Source organism: Anomalospiza imberbis, chromosome 9 (assembly GCF_031753505.1).
Source record: "Anomalospiza imberbis isolate Cuckoo-Finch-1a 21T00152 chromosome 9, ASM3175350v1, whole genome shotgun sequence".
In the NCBI taxonomy this organism is placed as follows: domain Eukaryota; kingdom Metazoa; phylum Chordata; class Aves; order Passeriformes; family Viduidae; genus Anomalospiza; species Anomalospiza imberbis.
The window spans coordinates 9,679,783-9,707,315 of record NC_089689.1 but is presented as its reverse complement, the minus strand read 5'-3'; the positions used below and the strand labels follow the sequence as shown (position 1 = coordinate 9,707,315).

At 37.0% G+C, this 27,533-nt stretch overlaps 2 long non-coding RNA genes across 15 annotated transcripts in view; one reads left to right on the top strand and one right to left on the bottom strand.

The window, feature by feature from the left end:
* Nucleotides 1-27,533, bottom strand: part of LOC137479262 (uncharacterized) — a 182,436-nt gene that overhangs the window by 88,713 nt on the left and 66,190 nt on the right. The gene's annotated exons all lie outside the window — the stretch shown is intronic.
* Nucleotides 12,456-27,533, top strand: part of LOC137479259 (uncharacterized) — a 61,539-nt gene continuing 46,461 nt past the window's right edge. For 5 of the 13 annotated variants that reach the window (XR_011002099.1, XR_011002097.1, XR_011002095.1 and 2 more), the window contains exon 1: nt 12,457-12,898. This is a non-coding gene — a long non-coding RNA (uncharacterized lncRNA). Of the gene's footprint in view, nt 12,899-27,533 lie in introns of all 13 variants that reach the window. The other 8 variants (XR_011002096.1, XR_011002100.1, XR_011002093.1 and 5 more) reach the window with 3 other exon arrangements.

Genomic DNA, 27,533 nt, shown 5'->3' with positions numbered 1-27,533 from the left:
GGCATCAGAGTATAATTAAGAATGAAAAATCCCCTTGGAGATACAGAATCTACCACAAGTATTAGGAGATCAAATTCACAGTAGAGAGTAAGACTTTGTGCTTCAATTGTGCCTCTGTTAAGAAATGAGTTTAAAAGTTGCACAGCTTCCTGTTTATGATTTTTCAGAAACTTCCAGGTCCAATTCACTCAATCTATCTGAAAAGTATTTTTTTCAGTTGTCAGCCCCATGAGACTGACCTTAAGTGAAAGCATGGGCTCCTTGTGATGCCTTAAGTTTTAGCTTTTATATTTTTCAGATCAGTACTGCTTTAGGATATAACTCTAAAACTCCATGGCCTGTCAGCTACTGTTCTCCCATTTTATTCAGACTAAACAATTTTTCTCTAGGCATGAAACTCAAGGACACTTTTCTGTCTCAGGCCCCAAAAAATGTGAACTTAAAAAAAAAAGAAAGTGAATTGTGGGGAGCAAACTAGGGGAATGTAATTGCATTACCTGAAACTGTAATTGGACAATTAACCTCTGCTATGCAAATAGACCAAACTTATAACTGTCTGAAAAACTCGTGACTGTCGTCCACCTTGAGTGTAGTCTCTGTGAGACTCCTGCACTGCCCAAGGTGTACCCTAGAAGGTCTTTCAATAAATACCTGCCTTTATCTTTTAACTCTGTCTCGCCTTCCTTCTAAGTAGTCTCCCCAGGCATCACTTGTGATGAGTGCAACTATGAATACACCACTAAAAATGGCAGGTGGAATCATCATTACTGCTTCTTGTGATACAATTCGCTCCATAACCTGTCCATTGTGAAGCCTTAAATATGCCAAATCCATAATGTGGAAAGAACAAAAGAAAAGGGACTTGAATAAGATGGAAGTAGACATGGGTGAAGTAAACACAACCAGCAAAAGTTGTCTAACAGACATTTATCATCCTATAAAAGCCAAAATACTCATTTTGCTAAATGAAGTTACAAAAGTACTCTCTTTACGTTACAAAGAAGGAAATACATTTTCACAACAAAACTAATCTGCAGAACTCACTACCTGCAAGTGATGAGATAAACCAAGAGTTTCATTTGTTTAGTGACCCAGTTATTTGTCTGGATATTGAAATCAGAGAGGGTCTTTATGACAAGAGGAAGGTGCTTATCCAGCCCACTGCTTCCTGCTGTAAATCACAAGCTGTGTGAGGGCAGGGCTGCGCATAAATTTCCCCAATGGACAGCTGACTTTCAGAAGTTTCCAGTGCTGGCAGTTCTAAGAGGAATGAGAGCCAAACAATTCTTGGCTAAATTTACAGGGTTTCAGCTTCCGCGCACTCTCCCCGTGATCGAGGTGTGCACTTGACTGCTGCACAGGCTGTGGTGCAGAACAGCCCAGCAGGGACACAGCCCTCCCTCTGCCCCATGTTGGTGACCTGCAAACTGGCACAGCACACAGGCGACAGCCCAATCCCCCTGAGGCCGCAGGGGCTCCACTCAGAACCAAAGTTAAAAACCTGTTACAGAAGTCAATTATGAAATACTGGTGCATCTTGAAAGGAAGTCAGTTCTGTTTTGCAGCAGGTGCATTCACAATATTAGCCATATTTTCAGGATTAAGAAGTAACCAACTGTTAGAGAAAAGCTTTCTCTTTTAGAAAAAGTTCTGGTTTTGTTCACTTGCTCTACACTACTCATCCTAGGTCGTGGCTTTATGTGGACTACAGAATAGCTTGATGTCCATAGTAATTTACAATAGGAATTAAACTTTCTAAAGTTCTTTTGAAAAATTAATTTAAAAATAAAATTCCTTTTTTTTCTACCTCATAATAAACTGGCAATATTTTAAAATGTGTCAAGATTTTTCTCTAATAACTCTTGCTTTAAATCTTTAAGGACACAAAACTGAGAAATGAATGCAATAGCAATAATTTTTCTGTATAAAAATTCTGCATAAAAATTTAAGTCTTCTTCTTCCCAAAATATTTTATTTTCTAAGGTACCAATAATACGTTCAAAATTGCAAACTGGACACTGTAGTGACCCTTTCAGATTCCACTTTCATAATCCACAGAATTTTTGCATTTAATCTTTTGTTAGAAGACCCTGAAGTTCTCTGATGCATGCACATTATTTTCTAGTGATTGCCACCACATGAAAAGGGTGTTAATCCTCTGCTAATTAACAACTTGTTGAGGTCAAAGGGGGTCAGTACTTTACATTTTTGGATTTGGTGAATTTTTTGTTCATTGGAACTTCTTGTTCTCATCAGTTCAGGTATTCTGTAATTTTATTCCATTTAAGTGACAGCATGGTCTAGCCCTCTTAGGCCAATAAAGAACATACTAAAAGAAGATTTGACATGTATTTTTCTACTCTACAAGTCCTCTTATTACACACACTGTTGCTTCATGCAGTTTAGGCGGTTTATCTAGACAGGACATGGAGTTCCACTGCTTTTGATAGTCAGACTTCATGTTAACAAGTGAAAAGATTATGAAAGGTATTAAACCAATCCTTATTGATGGGGAAAACAATTGAAGGTGATCTTGTCACTTCTATTTATTCAGTATTTATATACATACATATACACATATTTATAGAAGTAGTTCTTCATTGCCTTATTAATTTGAAAAGTAGCTTCATTAACTCCAGAAAATTTTAACTTATCTCACTGAAATACAACTATGCTGCCTGATCTGTGTATGTTCTTAAAAAGGTTCTGCAATTTGAGGAAGAGCAGCAGCAAGACAATAGATGTTTTGTTTTGCATTTAGTTCCCACAAACTGGAAAAAGTGCGTGAGAAAAGTCATTGTAGAAACAGATAAACAAAACATGATGGGATTGGCAGAGACTATGAAGAAAAAAAATGCAAGGGCATCAAACCATTCGATATTCATACAGTAATTAAGACAGGTCTAACCTTAGCAATCCCAACAGTGAGTTCCATAATTTTATGACACGCTGTATGAAAAAGCACTTCCTCTCATAACTAATGAATCTGCTCTATCCTTTTCTAATCTCTCCAGATCAAGCTGAATCATCCCTTGTGAGAGGTAAGGAATGAAGACATTCCCAAACTCTCTTCTACAAGCTGCAGTACTTATAATTTCTTAAAAAAATCTATCATAATCTTTGCACTTTCCTGCACTCAGATAAATGCCCTGCATTTACTTGGTGGTTTTCATCAACATTTGAACAACCAATATTTTTAAAATACCCTAAAAGGGATGAATAAATTCTCTTTGGTAACACTGTTTCCTAGGCTAGTTTAAAATTAAATGAAACTGCTTAGAAAGAAAAAAAGAAAACCACAACCACAGTATAATTTTAATTACAATTTCATAAAAAATTCTTTTAAAAAGTACAAAACCATCTAAACTGAAGTGCAGACTTAGCCACGCCTGTGTAGACCCTGTCACTTATTCCCCTTTATATAAACAGTATCTCACAGACAGCACAGTACAGATGAGAGACCATTAGCACAGTTTACAAAGGGAAGTGAGTGATCTTATTCTTTTTAATCTTGATTAAGGGGAAAAAATGACTGGATGGGTTGCTTGGTCTAAAATGATTTTTTTATCTGGAGCTCAGCAGAACAGAGGTGATTCATGATCCAGGATGTGCCTAATTTTTTTTTGACAAACAAAATCCCTCCAGGGTGCTGAAGTTGTGCAGCTCTTCCTCAGCCATGTGAGGGCTGAGGGTTTCCCTGAGGTGCCCTCACCGAGTGCATACCTTCAGCTCCTGTTACAACAAGGCACTGCTTATCTCCAGAATCATTTTTGAATGGTTTTAACTGCTGAAATGAAGCCACTTCTGACATTTCATTTATGCATATATTATGTTAAAGTGAGAACAGCTGAAGAAAGAACACTTGTCTTTCTTTTCATGAGTCTCTTGTCAGAACTTAAAGAATTTTCCATTTTTATTAAATTATTAAGACCACTTTTTGTTCGGTCTGGTATTAATTTGTAGTAATAGATTTCCATGCAGATAAACTAGTAATTCACTTGAAATTCTATTCTTTCCTTAACATATTAACCAAGTAAGCAATGTGAGTGTAAATATTGGCATTAAAACAGTTTTAGTTTCAGCATTTGAAGCAGTTTCATTACTTGAGGAATTGGAGTATTTAGATGAAGTTAAATTAGGCCACAAAAAAATAACTTTGTTAAAAAGATGATGACCTAAATGGTGAATTGTGACAGCAGCCAAGTAAATAACTTAACAAGAAAAAGCTTTGCAGAATATTGATTTAATGCATCACTTAAGCAACAGAATATCTCAAACCCACATTATCCATGCTCTATTTCCCTGTACCTTGGACAGTTTATCTATTCACCTCTCTCAAAGGAACAAGCACATATTTCTACATGGATTGTTTGCCTATGATGTACAGTTTTTAACACTATGACAAAATTAATCTTTAGAATAATTCTACTTTCATGAAAGATACTAGTTGGTAGAAATTTTAGAAATTTAATGGAATTAAAGTTACAGAAATTTAACCAAGATAGATTAATTATCATCTTTACTCTGGGAAATCCATCACTGCAAAGAAAAGATTTTCACTGTTTTAAAGGACTGCAAACTGCATTTCAGATACTGCATTTCAGATTCATTGGAGAGTTTCTAAAACAGCATTAAAAATACCAAAAATCTGATACAAAATTACACTGATTTTAAATTATGGCTTGAGATGTTACATTTAGGACAAAGACTATAAAGGTAGTGCTTTCTCCTAGAAGGAGGGAAAAAAGGCAAGAAAAAGTAAAAGGGTTTTGGTATTTGTTTTGTTTTGTTTTTTTTCCTGTGCTTTTGAAGAAATGAGTGAAAGAATCAATTTTTCTTTTATAACATTCTGGTTTATTACCCAAAGTAAAATCTGGTGTCGTAAAGACTATTTCAGCTAAAATTAGACTTTATCAGTGTTATGCCATTTAATATGCATGAATGACATCTTGATGGATAGAGAGGCATTGGATCTGAATTCTCTGATTTCCTCTCTGAGGCTGCAGAGCTGGAGCTGCTGCCTGACTCCATGTGCCCCAGCTGCCACGGCAGGTTCTGCACGTAGACTGCCCTGTTCCTGCAGCACACACTCAAACAGTTCTACCAGGGTCCTACAAGAATTATGAATATTATCAATGAGGCCCTTCCCTACATGCTTGTCCTCAGGAAACACTCAAACCACTTTTTCTCCAATACTTTTGATTTTTCCTCATTAAGAACAAAATTTTATGGGAAACGGGCTGAGTACCTATGCCACTCACCAGCGTAAGAGAAGCCCAAACAAAATTATGATTTTCATGGCATTTTTCAAGAATACAGACAGTCAGAATACTGTCCCCAGCATAGGGTTTCAATCACTTTTTATTCCTATCTTCAGTATTTCCATCACTGTTACTTAGTCTCACAGATATCTCACCACAGCCCAGCAAAAGATACGGAGGTAAATTCAATACTAGGGAAATGAACCAGAGCTAAACTCCTTTTTAGGAACACCTGCTACACCAGACAAAAAGAACTGGTTTTAATTTTCAGGTCTCTTTTCAGTCTTGGAGGGGCTGGCCACAAGCTCTCAGTGATTTCCCTGCCTCCCTCCATGCTGTGGAAAAAGGTCCCAAGCTATTTGCAGTCTACACTTTGTAACATCAGCAAAGGAGATTTAAGGAATTACAGAAGTTACCTCCTGGCCAGTTTTATTTATCTTTTACAGCTAAAGAAGGTTATAAGAGCATTTTTGGAGCTTATTTGACCACCCCCTTTGTAATCTCTCCAGCTGAGCAAGGCACGGAATAAGACTCATGTGTTCACCTCATGTTGATTTGTCATTTGACATCTGTGTCAGAGCAACACCCTGTAAGAGCAGACACTTTGATGCCACTGAAGCTTTATCTCTGTCAGGACTAGAGCTGGGTGCACTATTTACTGGGAATAATTTATTCAGCAGATTTCACCCTTTCTTCAGTTTAAGAGTTCCCTATACATGTTCTGATTAGAAAAGATAATTGGCTTAATACTCAAGCACTTCATTCTTACTTGTTCCCTTTGTCCAGAGGTGTCCTGAAAAAAGTCAGAATGAAATCCTGGTGCCACTTAAGACACTGAAACCCACTCTTCTCCTTGATTTCACTACAGTCAGGATCTCAGTCAAGGTCCCTCAAGCAAGAAACCTCCAGTTTAGATTGTGATATTACCATAAATGAAGTCCATAATTAAACAATGGGAAGGAACAAATGATACAGAGCAAGGGACAGAGTAACAGGATATTTAAATATCATGATGGCTCTATTAAAAAAAAAAAAAAGGGTAAAAAACACAATAGAGATTATTTTAAGTAGGATGACATGCAGGAGGGCTCAGAGCAGGATTTTATTCCTGTACAAGGATCAAACAAATATGCAAACATACTTTTGCAACTGGAAATATTTGAACAAGTGCAGTTGGCATTGACTTGCTCCCTCTGCCCTGCCGCTTTTGTCCCCTCTGTCTACACCTTGTTTGTTAACCAAGATCAAATCCCTCCTGGTAAATGAATTCTTTGCTCTGTAGAGTATAAGAAATTCATTAATCAATACCAAATATATAATTAAAGATAAAATGCCATTCCTGGAGGAGCAGTACTGTTCAACTATACAATAATCTATTTCTGAAAGCATCTGTACCCTGCATGCACCTAGTAAGGATCAGTGCCTGAAGGCAGTATTGAACTATATTCTCTGAAATGCCTTGTGTTTTGCTAGCAATTTCAAACTCCTCTGTTCTTCAACGCTCAGTCACTAAACTATGCTGCTTAAATTATTAAATCCTTTTAATTTAAATTTTCATAAGCTACCAGAGGAAAAATGCATTTCCTTAAAGTAACAGGTCTGGCTTCTTATAAGGAAAACTATGGTATTGTTATTGCTTTTATGCAGTATTAACATCCTATAAGCAAATAACAAAAGAAATTATTTCATTAAGGAGTATAATGTGGAGGGCAGATGGTTTAAAGAAACAAATCCTTTTGAAACTGTCCTAGTTTAAGACCACCCAAAACTGGAACAGAAATGGATGTTACTATCTTAATCCATAGACTGAGACATCAGACAAGAACTGTGAGTTAAAAATGAGATATCTCATTACATCAAAATTATTGACAAAGAAGAAAAATAATCTCTGAGATTTATTATACTGGTCCACAAACACTGTATTACTTTGAAAAATTTGGAATATATATTTTACTTTAATATATTTTTACTGAAAAAGATGTTGCAGCTGCTATAGGCTTGTGTGCGAGTGATGCTTTAATCTCACCTAGAATACTGCAGTACTGTGCAGCCAGTGCTGTAGGGGTGGGACAGTGCAGGGAATACATTATTTAATTTAGTTAATTCATATAGTTTGAAATACTTCAACATTTGTCTATTTTCTCTGTGAAGTAAGAGATTATTTATCCCAGGGAATAATAGATTCAATAAAAATATTCAAAATTAGGCCATGTAGGATTTTTTTTAATGAGAAGACTTCTACATTTGAAACATGAACTGCTAAATTCTATTGTTCTTCACCAAATACTGGATTGCACATAAATCGATAAGTTCTAGATTTTGAAACCAATCTTACTTTACATGGAAATTAAAATACAAAGTGCCAGTTGCAGGAATCTATAAGGAAATTACACTTTGATAAATAATTTATAAAATATATACGTTGATATATTACTGTGGGTTAATTAGGGATAAAACAACTTGCATCTGAAAGCAGAAAAAGCTGCATAACCTTGTAAGAGTAGGCTGAGGGAAAAATTCCGGTTAAGGTCACCAAGTCTGAGTGTCCCTATAAAGCCTTCATTTTTTAGGATGAAAACTGAAGCAGATGAGTATCAGGCAAGCATTTTTTAGGAAAAATAAATTGTTTACTCTGAAAGGACTTAAGAGAACAAATGATCAAACAAATGATTAAAGAAAATGATTAAGTCTTCCAGAAATGGAAGAATTTTTAAAAATTAAGGAAATTACCCAGGAAAGGAAAAAAAACATTATTCAAAAGAAATGACCAGACTTTCTAGAATACACAGATGTGATATAGAAACTGTTTGCCTAACTTTCATTTTAAGGTTTATGTGATCAAAAGCATGGTTGGTTCTAGCTTTATTGATCAAGTGTTTCTGGTTAGCCTAATTCTATGGTGATCTCATTTCTAGCCAAGCTTTAAAAGACTCATGTCTTAAAAAGACTCATGTCACTCAATTTGATCTGAGGTATACTGCAGTTACCAACCTACTGTTTAAACAACATTTCGTTTTCTCTAGAATTTTTCTTTTACAAATACAATTCTAAACACATTGTTTTAATTTTCACTTGAATAAACTAATAAAAAATTTAGGATCAATAAGTTAAAAATCCTGGACTTTTTCCTGTTGTATTAAGTTCCCTTGAATGAGATCTGAATTCCTCACTAACAGTCCTGTAACCAAAATCAGGTTTATAAATACACAACAACTACAAGCTCAACATGTGCATGAATTCCAGTGCATAGATCAAGATATCAAGATCAGTTTTTTATAGTGGTTAAATTACAGCCATATTATCTAAGCTACCCACCAAAAGCTGTCCCTAAGCAGACAGAAGACCTGCAGAGGAAAGAGGAGTAAGTAATTCTGACTTTCACTAGTGAGGGGATACCAGCTTCCTCACTGACTGTTGCAAAACCTTCCCAGTATCTCATGTGGTTTCATTCACTTCTTCAACAGAAATAGAGGAGACCAAGGAATAAGACTCAGTTGGAAAAAAAACAAACACTCCCTGCCCCTTCAAAGCCTCACAAAATCCATTATGATATTAACAGCTAAACTCCTTTTTCTTTGTGGCAATAGTAGATATTGCAGCCTGCCCAACTAGGTCATATACAGCAAGGATTATTTACTAAGACAACATTTCAGCCGTTTTCACCCCTCTGGTGCAGGAGATGAGAACAAACTTTCACTCACAACCCTCTTGTACCAGACACATTTGAAAAACTCCTCGTGTTAGCTTTGGGATGCTCTTAACCAGGGTATAGAACATTTCCAGAATACGTGCACACGCTGCATGTGCATATTTCTGGGCTCTGGTAATTTCTCACCTTGAAATGGCTTTTGGGTGGTGCTCTCTCTCAACGATTTTCAATGACTTTTTCTTCTTCTCTGCCTTTTTCTGGCTTCTCCAGTATCTCCCGAGATATATTTTTTTGTCTGATTTCTTCTTTGCTTATGTACTACCAGCCTCAAGGGATTTTACTAGCAGTGACTAATATAAGCTTGAAACTTTAGCAAATACCACCTACTGCTGAATTATAAAAAGCAAAGGTGTATAGAACAGCAAGAATTCTCTGGCAAAGTTGTAAGCAAATACACAGTCTATGAAGTTCAATTACTTTGCACTGAAAGAAAAATGGAAAGGCTTAAAAATGCTGGGCAACATGAAATCTGCATCATACACAGGGTAGGACTGCATTTGACTGTCTAAAGAAACAGTTAAAATACATATTTTCAGAAGTATCCATGCAACACATCAACATGCAAACTGCATTAGTGCCTTTATTGTTTCTGAAAGAAATTTATCTCAATTTTTGGTTATTGTCTTTCTAAATGTTGTATACCTTACTAAGAAGAAGCCAAGGGGCAAATCTGCTCCTCCTCCCAAGTAGACATTGAGCTTATTTTGGAAATTCATATTTTCACATGAAAAAAAATCAATAGCTGTTTTTAAAAGTTATTTGTGAACGCACCCTGTACAAGATGTTCAAGGCCATCCTACTTTTCCTCACCCTCACACCAACCATCTGCTCTCTAATGCTTCTAAATATTGAAAATGCTCCTTTAGTAACTATAATTTCTAACTTCAGTCATGTCTTCTCTTTCCTAGTGTTTCTGGCCAGGGAAACTTAAAAATTCTTAGGACCAGAATCTCTATTAGACAGGAGTTAAGCATCCCTACCAATCTTTGCTAGATCGGGGGGAAAAGCTGCAAAACCAAAACACCCTAACCCAAACCCAGAAACAGAGATCTGTGCTGTTAAAGGAGGACCACAGAACAGTAGGATCTCCAGACTCTGACAGCCCAGTTCATCCAGCATCTTATCTCATGTGTTAAACTTCATCACAATGACAGAATCAGCAAAGCAATGTTATTTTCCACACAGTGATAATTTCACGATGCTCTTATTCTTTGACTGTTACAATTATGTATTCGTCTTTACCAACAATAGTGGCAAAAGAAGCAGTTTATTATTCAAGGAGAGTGAATATGATGCAGCCTAAATCTTCATTTTGTTTTCTTTTCAATGGACATGACAGGGAGAATAAAATGCCCATTTAGATGCACAAACACATATAAAGATACACTTCTCTCTCTAGAGGGAACAGTGATACAAAGTATTAATTTGGCCTCCAAAATACTGTGAGTCACAAAAATATCTGCTTGCATTATCTAGATCTTTCATTCATGGCTCAAGAAATGCAGGTAAATAATCACTGCTGCAGAGTCCCTAGATTTTCCCAAAATCCACTTGAGTTATTTGAGGAAAAAAGGAAAAAACTAAACAATAATAAATGAACCCAGATGTTTATTCCCTTTCTGTAAAGAGCTTTTCAGCATTTTAAAATCAGAAACTGATATTCATGAAAAAGATGTATTTAAGACAAGACCATGTATTGGTCTTAAAACCAAAGAGTTTACTGCTCTCTAGAGTAATTTTTCTTTTATTAGTATTTCTTCCCTCTTTAATTGAATTAAACAACAACAAAAAAAAAAGCAACCAAAGTTATGAAGACCACCAGCACAGTGAAAAAAAGAAAATGTCTCCCAGGGTTTTCAGTTCTCTTCCCTCAGTGTTCTGGAGTCCAGATGTGGAAAGCCTAGTAGAGCTGAAAACATTTTGAAGGGTGGAAAGAAAGTTTTGATGCTACTGCTGTAGCCTTATTTTATCCAAACCAGACAATTATCTTTCTTCATGAAGATTAAAAAGCTAAACAACACCCACCAAACCACACCTTTTATATATTGTTACTAAATAGTATTTATAAGTGAGCCTGCTGAAAAAAACCCCACTCTGCATCATCTTAGCACTTAGAAGCAAAGAAGGTCTTTACAAGGCCTTCTTAACTCAGAGTAGAATATTTATTGTCTTCATATTCTTTAAAATCCTGTTTGTCAGGTGTGTGAGTTTATTTTTAAGAGATGTATTTTTCCTGCTCACATATCAAGCAAACACATATTGATTTGCTGCAGCCATACCAGGTCACAGGATATGGAGGAATGTTCCCATATCTTACGTAGCTACACCTGGAATATGGTGTTCAGCTAAGTGATGACAAGGGTGGTCAGTGAGGTGATGATAAAAGTCTATAAATAGCTTAAGAGGGTGAACTCTGAGGAGGGAGAAGCATTGGTTTAAGGTGGACTGAACAAGTCTGACTGGAAGAAACAAAAAGATGCCCTGACAGCCAGGGCCAGGCATAAGCTGCTAAATAGGATCTCATACCACGATCGCCAGCAGAGCGGTCTGGGCTTGGCCTTGCGTACACCACAGACATATAATGAATTTACTATTCCAGATTAATTATTCTGGGAAATTTCCAAGCATATTTAAGCACTTCAACTGCTAAACTGGGCCCCAAGTTCTACAGTACACCAACAGGAGTCACACGCTGGGTGTATTTAGAACTACACTCGACACAGCACTGGAAACATGGAAGAGGAAATAAATCTGCCCAGAGAGGAAGACGGATACAAACCCTGCAAATCTGTCATACCTCTGTTTTCTGTAGTTCTAGGAAAACATGCATAGGGGATTTGGGAAAGGTCTTTTTAATAAGGGTTAATTGGAGAAGTATGTCACACATGACTGAGTACCGTTTCAAATTACTGCTCATGCTGGCATAACTAAATTAGACAAATGACAGAATACCAAAATAGGGAATAGTCAATCTTCTTCCCTCCTACTTAATCTTTATATCTTCATTAGTATCAAATATCAGCAATTACAACTTTTCTGGAATTTGTTGCTTCTTTCAAAATATTACTATGACCACATCATAATATTCCCCAGAGATCCAACAGTTCTGTAAAATCTTTCTTCTGTTGTCAAGTTATCAGTCTAGGCTTTCAAATTGCTGGATTCATTTATCTGGTTTATGTGATGCAAAAGTTCAGGATAAATGGTACTGATATGGCCCTTTCTGAGCTTGAAAAAAAAAATCCGAAAAGGGAAAAATAACCAGTTAGTAAACCAGATTAGTTATTCCCATGAAAATTATTATACTGTCTGTAACGCTGTGTTGCTCTAAAAGTCAGGTCCCTAACCCCGAACCCAAAAAAGTCCCTTCAGTTTCTCTCTGCTGCCCAAGTTAACGGCAAGCATTTCCTGACGCTGAGAATGCAGGCAGAAAAAGGAAAAACATCGACTTGAGAAAAGCACAGCTTCCAATCCCCACCCACCAGCTTCAGTCAAAGGGATGACTTCAGTCCCTTTCTTAACTAATCCTGTCACTGTAAAATCCTACAGTCATTCTTCCAACATAAAGGGAAAACGGACTCACTAGGAGGACCTAGACTCTTTCAGCTTGAACTGTTAACCAATGGTGGAAATGCAAGAATGCTGAAGTTGTGCCTTCAGAGCCAATAGAGTGGATTTGTGTGTCCCACATGACTGTGTTTCCCCTGTCTTTCACATGGGCAGTATTTAGTTCAATTCAGAACTGCAGATAGTATAGCGTGCAGAGCAGCAATGGGATGTCTGAGCACAAGTAGCTGACTTCCAGGCGACTTCAGGAAGCACATTTGTACATTTCTCCTGAATTATCTGGGATTCTGCACCCTTGACATTCTCCAACCCTCCTTGTCGCTGCAGAAGGAGACAGCGACCTGCACAGCACAACAAAACTGTGAGTACAGGCTCTATTTATTTTTATTTTCACCCAGAAAAGCAAATATCTTAAAAATGTCAAAATGCTGTGTGCCCTAAATCAATGATTATTTTTCTTATAAGATGAGCAAGTATGTAAAGTGTTATTCAAATTCAGAAATATTTCTTGCATGCTTCAATAAAAGAAAGAGGGGGGAAAAAAAAAAGCAAAAGCGACTTATCCTCCAGGGCAGTGCCTGCATGCACGCTGCATGACACACTGCTTCCTGACATAGCCAGCGTGCTGCTTTGTTCATAAAGAAAAACAAAGACAAAAAGCCCTACACACGTATGTTGTTCACTTTTATTTGTACTCTGTGTCTAATCAGGCCTGATCTGTCCCCAAGGGGAAAACATAAAGGCAAACTTTAACTCCGCCAGCAAGGGCAGCCCAGACTTTGCAGACATCTGACAGTTATTATAATTAGCTATGAAAGACAGCGAAGACACTTTGGGGCAAATAGCTCTTACGTTTGGAACAATGAAGTCGAGCAAGGTTCCCATCCCACCCCTTCCACGGGGGGAGGGGGAGAGGCAAGGCAACGGGGGGAGTGTTAGGAAAGGGTTATGGCTGGACTGAAAACACACAACTAGTGTGTAATATCTGGACTCCCTCAGCATGAGGAGAGGCTTTTTGATAAGCAACTTTACCTCTAGATTACAGCTTGCATTCACTCAGATTACTGATGGGGTGGGAAAGGGTGTGGGGACGGTATAATGTCAGGAGGTCGGGATGGAGGGGGCAGCGGGGACGAAGGGTGCAGAAAAAAGAGACTATCCATAGCAGGAGACATTGAAATTGTTTCCCAGAGCTTTACTGGCCAGATCTCCTTAAGCCCAAGTTGCTTTCTGGGCAAGATTTATGAGAGTTCTCAAACAGAAGCAACAGACAAAGCAGCGCTTTTTTTCTTCTTCTTCCTGAGAAAAGAAATTCAACCCAAACGAATAACCGTATAATAAACAGCACTGATTTGTATATTTGCTCTTTTTTTCCCTCCACATGCTTGTAAGACCTTTAGTAAGGTCTTTCCCCCCCTGCCTGCACGATCCTTCCCACCCCCCTTCCATACCAAAAGTTAGATTCTGAAAACTACGACTGGAAGGGAAAATGCAAAGACAATAGAAATCTGACTCAGTCCTGGCTGGGCTGGATCTCTAAAAACGCATGAAGTGAAAACAGTTTCTAAGTGAAAGATGAGCAGACTTCTATTTAAAAAAAAAAAAAAAATAAGTGCAAGAAGGAGAAATTGTTGAAAGACTCCAGACGCTACTAATTATGGCTTAAATAAATCTTCCTGGACAGATGTTTGCTTGCTCCCGCTGCAGGGAAAGGAACGTTAAAAGAAGCATTTTTTAAAAAAGGATTTGGCATGAATCTCCTACCTATGATTTTTTTTTTTTTTTTTTTTTTTGGTAAATACACTGTTTTATTCTTTGTCTGCCCTCCTGTTATCTCCCCCTCCCCCACCCGCCGCCCACTGTGAGCTGAGACACCTGAAGGCTAGACACAATGATCAACAGAGCACTGCGCTCGCCTGTCTGGATTCCAGCCAGATTTTTTTTTTCCCCCTCCACAATCAAGGAGCCTGCACGCAATGCACGGCAAGCCCCTTGCTCTGCTATGTGCAGATCAGACAGAAGTCTAAACCGTGCTGCAGAAAAGATTAAAGACAAACACAAGCCTTTCCTCCTTATGTCGGCCAGGCTCAGTTTCAACTTTGTTATGATTTGCAAAAAAAAAAAAAAATACAAAATAAGAAACTTTGTAAACATATATACACATTATTGTACAAAACATATGCACACGCACACACACTTTCCAACACAGTGTAACTGGGGACATGCAGTGTTTCCTGTTTTACTGTGATTTCTACGCCAGGTTTACAGTCAATGCAGTATTTTATGTTAAGTTCATGCATCACTCACATAATTGCTGTGTAGCTCTCAAATATAGGTAAAGATTTTGCATGCGCATATGATATATTACATAAAGCCAAATAGCCACTGTACAGATACCCATTCCTGAATGCCCAGCAAGCTGAAATCTTACAGATTATTTGTGTTTAGAGAGATTAGCAAGAGCTCCTAGACAGTTTTACGATAGTTTTAAATGAGGCAGTAGCAAAATGCTTTGTGAATAGGTTGCCTTCAAACCGAAGAAGGGGAGCATGGCAGGGGACTGAGCTGGCCCTGCACGCCCTGGCCTTCCTGTTGCCAAAGCCCAAAGAAATGCCGAGTGGCGCGGTGCCATCGTGCCACAAAGTTGGGTTTGAGAATGCAGTACTCCCCAAAATAGTTGCTCTCCATTTGGTGTGGCTATGGGTGGGGTTAGCAGAGACGTACAGGGGAAAGGCGGATTCAAAGCCTGTATTCTATTTTATTTTTAAACATATGCTCTGCAGATCGACCTATTTTCTAAATTCTTTGGAATTTCATTGTCTTGCGGTACGAATTATGGTGTGTTAAATATGATGACTGATATTTGCTTTCCAATATGAACTTTGTATGAAAAAGACCTAAAAGACATTTTAAAATACACAACCACATGCACACATGTACAGTGTTGTTAATTTCCTCCCTGAAAATGTTTAAACTATATTTTAATCACTCTAACAGGTATCCTAAAGGAAAGATAAGAAATTTTTTAGATTTTTTTTTCTCCAATATTGCTTAGAAACACTATGAGAAAAGAAATCCAGCATAAGTATCCCATAAATTTAATCTTAAAAAAACTTCCTTTCCAAATAGCAGCGGAGACATGCAAACAAAAGATTGCATGTAGTGGCAGCAATATTCACAGCAAAGTAAAAATGCCTGAATAGAGATGTCAGAAAAATTAAGTGAATGAATCAAGAGCTGTGGTCAAATTTGTATTCCTGCATTTTATTGTTTTGTAAATAAGGGATCGAATGCTTTTCTAAAGGAACAATTTACACTGCTTATATGAAATATACAAGCAAACTCTGCACAATGGTCATATATGAGGAGTATATATTTGTAAATTATACATATGTACACGTGTTCAGTAATATTAAGGTGATAATTTCCTTTCAACTTTTCCTGGCATATTATGTTTTAAAACAAAATTTGTCACTTGTTTCAAAAAATGTGTTTTGAAACAATGCCTGCAGCTAAATTATGAAGTGCTCACCTTCATTTTCTTAAGGAAATGACAAGGCAATCATATTTTTATCCTTTCCTAAAGGCTGAAATCCTATGCAAATCAATGTCTCTAAACTTCAGAAGTGATTTACACACTATCTTGTCTTAGAAGGGTATTTCAGCTGGCAATTTATGCAGTGTTTGTCAGTGTAAAAGTAATGCCTAATCACATAAGAGATAAGCATTAAGCTGGAGAATATGAATGCAGGGTCCTTGCCTCCATGTTTAGTTCAGCACTCTCTCCTTCTCCCACTAATGTCTCTTGGGTTTTGTGAGTGCTGGTACAAAAGCTCTGCCAAGAGGAGGGAGGAGATACCTGACCAGTGTTACTTTAAAAATGGCATTATCCTCTCCTGCTGTTGTTGCCCACATACCTCAAATTTGGAGCTGTGTGCTTTAGTTTTTTACAAGAAGAATTTGTTTACCTTGTGTGAAAATTGCTGAACTCTGTTTTTTTACTGACTTCTTTAAACTTTTTAATAGCTGATGCTGAAATAATGCAATCATGGAAGCTCATGTATATTTATGACTCCATTCCTTAAAAATTTGATATCTATTACAGCTTGTCTCTTAGCCTGTGGCCTACATTTGGTTGTGCAAATTCCACAGTGCTACTCACACAAATTTCAAGTTCTAATTTCCTTTTTTAAACTCTCCTCTCCCCTCTTCCCCCCATGCTTCCTGTTGCATTTGCTTGTTTGAGCTTTTCCTAGTTCAAGCAGAGGTGTGACTTTTAGTCCTAGGAATAAAGTGCTGAGAATTACATCCAAAACTTTCAAAAGATTGGTGTTTCACTTATACCTCTACAGAGCTGAAGTAACTTGAGAACCTACCAGAAACACAGTCTCAATGAGGTAACAGGGTCAAAGGAGCTCATGCATTACAGATAGGAAGAGAACTGTACATTGCATTTTTATAGATAAAAAGTACAGACTGTTTTAATGTAAACGTATTTCTGTTTGATATTTTAGCAAACTGTTGCAAAGCTCAAACTGGAGCAAAGTCAAAACTACTTTCAGCATGGTACAGTTAGACCAGATGGCCACGTGTTCTTTTCTTATTTAGATGAGACTTTTCCTTTCAATAACATCTTTCTTCCTGACCTGCTTAAAAATTCCAGCGAATGAAATCAGCACAGGATTTTCAATTCTAATTGACCATGTGCAGAGGAAAGGCCAGTAGAGAAATCAGTAGGACCATTGTAAAGCACACTGCATCAATCTCTCCTTTGTCCTGAATATTTTCTAGTATGAGCTAAAATAATTAAGTATATTTAATTTATATTATTTGTTCAGCAGCAAATGTAGTAGCATTCAGGCAAAACTCATAGTGAGTTCCTCTTTTAGAAATGCATGTAACAAGGAAGATGTATGTCTGACACCAGACAAGCAGGTACTTGACATCATTTAATGGCCAAATATTAAAACAAAAACCCATGAAACTGGAAACAAACCTCCAAAAACAAACTCAAGAAAAGAATGACCAAAAAGACTGAAAGATGTGGCTATTAAAGCATGAACTGCTTTACCTTTTCTAATGAAGGCAGAAGATTTGAAGGGTATGGTACTTAAAGAAATTTTTGAAAAGCACATTTTAGAAGAGTCTGAAAATTTATTTTTCCACTGTCCAAAATATTGACCCTTAAAACATCTGTAATCTTCAAATGCTTCAAATTTACCTACACAGATTTTACCCACACGCATCCCACCCACACTGCGTTGGTTGTGATCAGCCTCAATTGTGTCTGTGTGATTTACATGTGAGGTACAGACTGTAAAAACTGTGTTTATTACACAAACATTACCTACAGAAATACACACCCAGAGGACATCACTGCAGCCTTACCTACTATTTTATTTGCATTTAGTGAGACGTGTGTGAAGCAATATAACAATACTTGAGATTTAACAAGTAGAGTATGCAAGGGATGTACAAAGTCCTACCTGTGTGTTTATGTAGCCCATGGATAAGGTAAGTGGGTAAAAGGAATCCTTCAGAAGAAAAGGGGGTGGGGAAAAAGACTAATTGAGAGTAATATAGAGCAACTTTGGTTCGTTCAACAAAGTAGCAACAGACTTAAGGCTGTACTATTTTGTACAAATTCACTGTACTCACAGTTTAGTTTAACATTGTGCTTGAATGGTTGGTAGCTTCACATTGTCACTATAAGCTTAGATCAATAAGCAACACCTGTAGAATATAAATTCTGAAAAAGAGTAATGAAAATGGTTTCATTAAGATAACCTGAAGAAAAAACCAGTTTCATTAAGATTGCTATCATTTTTGAACTTAAGGTGAAAAACAATCCAGGAGAAAATTCAGTGGGCAGCATGGCCTTTACTATTTGTCAAGCATGCAGTCCAAATAACATTTGCATGAAGAAACATGCCTGAGAACATAAAACAAAGCACAGACCTTGGGTCTGGCCAGGCAGACATGGTAAAAGGTCTGATTTCAGCTCTCCAGCAAGATGTTTCCTAGCCTTGGGCAAGTCATTTAAGTGCTTGGCTTCTCATCTATGTCACATTATCAGAATTTAAGTTTTGAATGTGTGATTATAATTACGAGGTCAGCAAAGAGATACCACAGGAAAGGATTCAGGAGAGACCTCATGCTTGAAAAAAACATAAAATACTAGACTGAACAATGGTCTTTTGTTTTCGTTACTAAGTGAGATAGTTTTTGGTGTGGTATTTCTACAACAAGAAAGATACAAAAAGACAAGATACACAGCCTCTTTCTCAAGAGATCAGTGTAATTCAGTTCTTGCTTAATTTTCTAAAAGTTATTCATGTACTTGAACATTCATTTCTTATTTTTTACTAACTTGCAACAAAATACCAGAATATAGGATAAATGGAAGATACTGCTCCATCTCTAAGATGCTCTAGATTCAATACTCATCCAAGGCCTACCACTAAAATGCTGACTCCAGTATTGGCTTATTTAGCAGACAGTCCCAGGGTACCAGTGAGACAGAGTGGGTTAAATGCTGCACTGCATGACCAGAGTTCAATCCTGGGCCCTAGACACGCACTGCCTCTGGCGTTCTGCACCCAGGAGCTGATCCTGGAATGGCGTCGAGCGTATTCTTACTTATAAAGCCTGAAGGCCACCTAGTGAACCACCTCGAAGTTCAGCATGTGCCCAAAGCATCGTGCTGAAACAGGTCTTAAATTTCTACAGAGCACATTGACCTGAAAAGTAAATACCTCTGCTGGGTTCTGCCCCCATTAAACTGTGCTCCCACATTCACCTTTCTGTTGGTGGTTCTTCGATTCCCACCACTGAACAGACTAAGTTAGAAACCCTTCAGCAGCAATGCTAAAAATCACTGCGCAGGAACAGAAATCAGTGAGCCTGCACTGGCCAGGAGACTTGACAGGAGACCTTTTGAGGCTGCCATTTTGTGACCGAGTAATGACCATGTCACACACATCAACTGGAAATTTTGCTTTCTCTTCCTGAGGAAATATGAGGGATCTCTGTGCAAAACAAAAAAACCTGAGACATTTTCTTATTAATGTCGTTACTAATCAATATTCATGTACGGCATGAAAGAAATACTCAGACTTTCAGCTATCTTGCATCAGTGCTGCTCACAAGACGAAAATAATTAATGAAAAAGGCAATGTGACAGAGCTGCTGAACATCTCAGTAGGTTTACAGAAAGGGTAGGGAAGTGAAAAGCGGGTGAGAGGAAAACATCCTGCATGGAAGTACAGCCTCGTGCACTGCTCAGAACAAGGAGAGGAAGTGAGCAAAATGTGCACGGTTACATGCAACTGATGGGCTGTATTTCACCAGCCTATTTTTACTGTCGAGGCTCCAGACTATATTAGGAGTCTATCCAGTCTCTCAAGCCATGGGATGTGGATAATGGGATCAGATAAAATGATTAAAATCAGTTTGGTCTCATGCTTTCATCTACTAAGTGTAATAAATGCAAAACTGAAAGACTTAATTGTATAATAAAATACAAACACCTCTTTGTTTTACCGCTGCATTTTTCCAGTTTAGAGAAATTGATGAGGTTTTTCTCTGTTTGTTCTCTTGCAGCATCCCAGCTGAAACTAGTTTCATCTATCCAAACAATTAAGCTCAGAAGTAGTGGCAGGAAAAAAAAACAAAAAACAACTATACTACATCCCATGAGATATTTTACATAGGGTGTCTGGTTAATAAGCTTCAGAAACAAAGACTGCTTTTAAGTAATTTACAGAGTTTAACAACTGATTTTTTTTAGAAATGAAAATCAGATAATTTCCCAGAATGTGTTATCCATACACTGAATATGTACTACTATTTTCAAGCATTATTTTTTTCACCTTCTTTGAAACCATTTTTCTAAGAGAGAAATTTTCTAGGAAAAGGATTTAAAAAGATAAGTCTAGCAAATGACAACAGTGAAGAAAAGCAGTTCCCAAGGTTGATTAAAAGACTTGGAAAGGGTTAAAAATTCAGATCTTTATGTAAGAATTATAAATGAAAGGAGAGTTAAAAAGGGGGAGAAGCGGGGGAAGAGCTAAGCTGCTGGTGACTTGAGTGTATTTATGGATTACTATGTCCTGAAAAGAAGAAAACCAGAGTTGTAAGATGACACTGCAGGGGTTGTCTGGACTTTTCACCGAGTGTAAAGTCTGTTTAGTCAGTGTCTTAATGCCTAATGCTGACCTTTGCCCTCTTCACTCCTCCCTGCTCCAGGTGCAACATTTTTGCAAGTGCTTTAACATTATTGGAAGTTTTTGCAGGTTTCACACATTGCAAAGTGCACAGAGCACTTTACACATCCATTACACCCACCCAATATCAAGAGTTAGCACACTTTTTTATCCTCAGTACACACAGTGATTTGTTCTACACATTTTTCCTTATTAGTATTACTGCATTAAATTAATAAAAACAAAAGCTTCTTTGTAAGGGTATTTACTTTACATAATTCCATACAACAAGATACAAAATTAAATATAAACTCATCTCATGCTCCCCAGCACTGTGAATTATACCAGGAGTGTGCAACATATGCCAGCAATTCTATTGATCTCTCTTAAATTAATTCTCTTTGCTATGGAAATGGAAGACAAAAACAAAACCCATTGCTACAAAATAGTCAAGGCAACATACCTCATTTTCCTCAGGAAAAAAAAATTGATTTCTTGTAGCGTTATTAATTAGATTTGAAGTGATAAAAATTTTAAAGAAAAACAACAGTTTTAGAAGCTAATAATAAAAAGAGCTAAGCTACATAAGGTCTGTACAATTTCAATTTTGATTTACAAAAATAAAGAGTGCTTTAAATCTATTAATTTTACAGTTTTCAGTAATGAAGATAATATAAAAATACACACGTAATTATTTCTCTATGCTTTATGTTTAGTAGATGGCTGCTAAGATTTTTGAGGTCTACAATTTAACTTTTCTGAGGAGAAAATATAATCTGGGTACCATCATATTCAAGACTACTAGAGGTGTTGTGTTGTTTCTGGAAAGGGTACTGTGGGCATTTCTTGCCACTGTGGGCAAGAAGCCCATTTTCCCCATGCACCCGGTGCTGCCAGACTTCGGGCTCCTTTGGGTCTTGCCTGGCATTGAAGATTTTCACTCTGTAATACCAGGCACTGAAACTCACCCTTCTCCAGTGGCATAATGCTTACTGCAAATCCAAGACTGCCCAGTCATGGTTCCTGCACTTTGTGATCCACACTAGCTAACTATGCTCCCCAAAAATTAAAAATTACTATTTATAAATTTAAAGCTTTTAAATAACTGACTGACTTCCCCCCATTCCTTCCTCACTGAGCTATGCTGAGAAATGTTCATTACATTGAGGGAAAAGAAAGGAGGAACAGGACTGGTTTAAAAGAGGTGAATAGCAGCAGGTAGGCTTTATGGAAAACCCTGCTGGTCTAGCCAGAATAACCCAGGATAACACATCTTCTATGCACAGCATTACTTCACGGTGAGACTTTCATTAAAAAAAGAGTTCAGATGAGGGTTTGTATTTAGGGAATTGCTATGACAGAGACATGTTTGCATCTGGACTAAAACATTTATTTTACTGGATTACCTTTCAGATACTTTAAGCAGCTATACTGCTTACAGGACACTGTGCCTCTCTAAAGGAATATTTTAGTGTTTTCCTATGACATCGCTAAATAAAAATTAGCTTAGGCCATCTTTATTACCTAAATAGTTTTACAGGGCCTGATTTTGGGGGAGATTTTTCTTTAAAACAAAATATGGAACTTAATATAGTAGTTTATTCCAGGAGTAGGCACAGGTCAATGGATCAAAATATTCTGCAAGTGTATCCTGAAACAGTTTTCTTATGTTTTTCAATTTAATTTGTAACACTGCAACTACAAGAGAATAATGGGGGGGTGAGGGGGAGGGAAAGCTTGTTTCTTGAATGACAGACTATTTCTAGAGCTGGGCAGCTTTATCTCAGCACAAAGAGTGCTCCTGTTCACAGTGCAGCTGCTAGCAACTCATCAGCACTCCTTGTTTAAGAGTAGGGCACAATTAGAAGTCAAAACTTTAAAAACCTGAAAAGTTATTACTGCAGTAAGCCATGCAACTGGATTTGATTCCTAGCCAGACTGTATCCCTTTGCTCCCAACACTGTTTACAAGACATATTTAGTGCAGGTGGTACTCTCCTTCATTTCACTGAAGGTCAAGTGTACTTGTCATAATTGTATTTTTTGCACAGCTGAGAATTCAACTACTTCTGCAGACTGAAAACAGACATTGTTTCTGTAAAGGAAACACAGAGCACTGAAGCGTTGGACTTGAAATAAACAGAATGAAGAAAATTCTCATAGTTTTCACCTACTATCTCATCAAGATCATCACTTCTGAGTCTGCTGTGTATCAGGGCAAGCAGCCATTTGGGTCCTTCACTCCCAGAACATCAGAATCTTCTGTCTGGAAGGGGTTTCATTTAGCTTGCTTTAGGGGGCTAATTTCAGGTTTTTTTTTCAGGACTACAAACTAAGATGAAGGTTTTGCAATATTTGCAAATAACTGACATTACAATGATTTACAAGTATAAAAATTAATAAAACTGAAATTAATCAGGATTCTAATTTAAGTAAATAAAAACTACATTACCAAAAATATAAAATAATTTTCTTCTATTTTGGAACATCAAAATCATGGCTTTCAGAAGAGACTCAGTCTTATTCTCTGTAAATTCTAAACCGATTTGTTATAATTGTCAGATAGAATACCAAATCTGCTGAAAAAAAGATAGCATGGCAGAAATAGGATACTCTTCTTGTGCTTTGATTCATTTACTCTTATAAATTATCAGTCTCTCCTATGTGCAATACGTGCACCTAAAACACAAAGCATTGTCCACTGAATCTTCATTTTCCTGTGAATACATTTCCCTCATCCTCTAACTTACAATCATTCCTAGTGCCTTCACTATGCATTTTATCTGAAGAAAGGAAATTAAAGCAAAATATCTGTGAATTGTGCTTCATTATTTTTTTTCATGTCAGTTGAAAAAAGCCATAACAAAAAACCCCCAAACAACCAGGTGTCTCCTTCTGTAATTCTTACGTAATAGTTCAGTCTTGCATAATACTTCAAAAATCCTCTAGTTTTCTTCAAGTAAACTATTTCCTAATATATCAGAGACAAGGAAGAGAATCATCCTTCTTTCCAGATTCTCTTAATGTCAGGACCAGAGCTCAGGTTTGCTTCAGAGCATCAGCTCACAAAATTCTAAAACTAGAGAGAGATTCCAATTGTGAAATCCATTTGCTGATTACCAGCTTCTTACCCATCTCTTCTACCCCCATCCAATCTGCTTCTCTGAGCAATTCTGCCCTGAACCACTGTATTCCTCTGCAAACAGCAAAACATAAAGATATAAAGATTTGAACTAGTTACGTAAATATACAATGTTATTCTATATATAATGAGACTTTTAAAAACTTTACTTGAAATCATAAATGCAAATAAAATAGTGTCTTTTAATGGAGAAGTTTGAGGATACAGAAATACTTTCATTAAATTGACACAAGAAAGATCAGGACTTCAAATCTACATTTTCATTATTGTGGAAACCTCAAAAAACTGGGTTGCAAACTGATCAGTTTCTGTTACTTCCTCAAAACACAAAATAGTACAGTAAAGTAAGCAGCAGCATCTCATGAAATTTTGCTAAGTCAACTTACAGGACATTGGTAGTTCAATCTGTGGGATTCACCTGACATTTTGTATGCAAGCTTCCTCTTTCCTCACCTCATTGGAAAACTTATTTTTTAGTTGTATTTAGTTGTAATTATCAATTTTTACTGCTTTATTTTATAGTCAAATCCTCAAAACACTTGGATTTTTTTAGTGGTTTGTTTTTCTGGTTTTTTCCTAAAGAGGAGAAAAATATCCCTCTAACCACTATCCTATGTCAGCTTTGTACTTATATTGAGGGAAAAAATTTTATACAACTTCATTTACAGAATCATTAATCAGGACTGTTCTTTCAGTATCAATATTCTGAGTTTTTCAGGCTCAGTGTTAAATTTGGGGTAACTTAAGGTCTTTTCCATGAAAAAAAATTCAAATCTATTGTCCTGCTAATGAAGGAAGTGAAACCTAAGTTACTTAAAAAGCTGATGAAGTTCCTGTCCTTTTCGAGGAGGAATCAAGAAGGTTTATGCTGAAATACTGGTTTAAATTTATACCACAGAAACAAATCCTGAACTTTAAGAAATAGTTCAAAAGGAACAGAGACTAGCACTGAACACGTATCAAGTTTGTGAATCTACATCTTAGATGCACAACTGCATTTTTTCTCTGAGGAGATGGCAACACCTTTGTAGCAACCAGCACAGGGAATCACCTCTAGCCTCATCCCAGCAGGTTCTGGTGGGCTAGGCCTCCATCGTGTTCCCAACACACTCCTGGAGAAAGGAGAATGATGCCTTGCCTGCACAGGTTGTGAGAACATCAAGGCCATTGAAAGGACCAGTGGGACTTGGCTGAATTCCCAACTTTTATAGTCTTAAGAAAAGTCTATACTCTTTCCTCCTGCAATGCTTCTCTGATGAGTAACTCACTATGTAGTGCCTATATCCTTTCCTTTTCTTTCCTTCTTTGGGATTTACACAGAACAGACAGCAATGATTTCCTGCTGGATGCCCTCAGGATTCACTGCGTGTTTTGGATGTTGCAAAGGAAGAGGAGACAGTCAAGAAAATTTGAGACTTTTATGGGAGAGGGGTTTGTGGCCTTTGGCTACAAGATCTTAATGAGCTTCCTGCTCCTTTTTTCCTTAGCTCTCTACAACAGGAGGCGGCAAACATAACGAAGACTAGAATTGTGCACCCCTCCTTGCCAAGGATTTGTCATCCAGTAGGCTTTAAATTTAGAAACTTAAATTGGCTGTCATTTCTTTTACTGCACAAATGTAAAATAAGAGATGTTAAGATAGCATTAAAGAGAAATGTGGGGGAGACTGCTTCTCAATTGTTCTGTTTGAAAACTTGTACTTTATTTCATGACAAGCAGTGAGATTCACTGGAAAAGGCATTCTTCACTAAAAGATACTGGGCATACTTCATTATATAAGATTATTTCCAAATGAAGACCTGAATTGTTTTCCATTTCCTTAAAGAAGGCCTCAGACTGTACCACCTGTCTAAACATATTTACAGTCTCTCCACATGGCTGCAAGCTCACTGTAGTGGAATTTTTCTAAGGGTCAAAGGTAGCACAACTGAAGAAGTTTTGTTTTGGTTTGTTTTTTCAGACACAAGGAGATATCCATGAATTTTCTGCAAATCTAGCTGCAGATATAACTGGCTTATAATAGAAACATTTATTAATCTAGTCTAAAGACACAAACTCTCTTGAGTGGCTGCTAACCATTCAATAAACTTTTTTAAAATTTAGTACTACATTCTGCAGGTTGCTTTTGACTTACCTGCTTTGTTCTCTGCTGCCCTCTTTTCCACTTTTTTTGTTTGCAAGAAGTTAGTTGAGTGACAAAAGCAAACCCTGTATCTCCCAGCTTACTTGCTGAGTTATTTTACTTTTATTTCCTCATTTAAGGGGAAAAGCAGGGCTAGGGGTGAATAAACATTATGGATCAGGTGATGCATCCATAGCTGAAGACAGGAGCAAAGATGAGAGATCAAACTTGCCTAAGAAAAGATAAGCAATTACTGAATCACAAACATAACGTATTTATCACTTGAATAAATTGCTCAAAATTTGACAGATGCTATCTTTTCTGAAATTTCTATTTGGAGGATCTCTCCCCAGTTCTCCTAGAAAGACATCTGGCTACCACTGAATGGAGTTTAATGTTTGAACATCCCATCTGGTTTCATCATGTTAACACATGATTCCAAGTCATTCAAGAAGTATGAACAATGGATATTGTATTCCATATAGTGCCATGCGGATTTGATCTTTAAAAGATGGTGGAACTATAGAACTCAATCTTTTAGTTAAAAGTCAAAACATTTCATGTACGGAAAACTCATTTCCCACAGCCTCAGAAGCCTCACATTTTATCCTGCTCTAAGAACAACAAGGAGACAATGTCTCCCTCATATAGTGCCTTTCCTATTGTTACGTACCAGAATACCTATCTTGAGAAATCAAGAACACATTTCCTAAGCATTACAGTTAAAAGCAGCATTAAAACAGATTTTTCATGAGAATACTCATTATTTTCATACTCAAATTATTTCCAGATTGATTAAAAACAAAAGCAGAAGTTTGCTGAGGCAAATGGAAGTTGTGCACTTTTGCCTTCCAGAGCTGGTAACTCTACCTTTCACTGACATTAGCAAAATCTAAAAAAGTCCCTCCAAAACAGTGTTTTAAGTGTAAGTGCTTCCCTCAACAGACCAGCACTACTTTATCTCTGTGATGCTGACAGAACATCTCATTTCTCTATATACTCTCAAACTAAAATACAGTTTTCAGTTAATAACGTTTCTTATTCAAACAGTTCTTTCACTTTATTTCTTCATAAGGATAATTGACTCATGGTCCTATAACACTGATCCTAATATATTTTTTGTATTTCTTAAAGGATGCCTACTAGGAACAAAACAGCTTATTATGAAAACTTAATAAAAACTTATTTCAGACTAAAAGAGAATTATATAAACTTCAATTGTAAGCAGGTATTTATATATTTTCTAGCTGTCCTTTAAGCCACATAATAAAATTATATTGCTTCATTAGAGCACTTGGAAAGTGACTGGTTTTACCTGCAAGGGTGAGAAGATGAGGAAAATACAGAAATTTTGGAGGGAAACACCTTTTTAGTGGAATGAAGCAGGGCAAACATGCTTTATATCTCTGGAACTGGATCATGAAGGGTGACTAGTTTATCCTCAAAACTGTGAGGCCAGAGTCAGAGTTGTGTAACAAGATATTATAGGTGTGCTGATGAGAGAAAACAATTCTGTGAAGACTGATAAA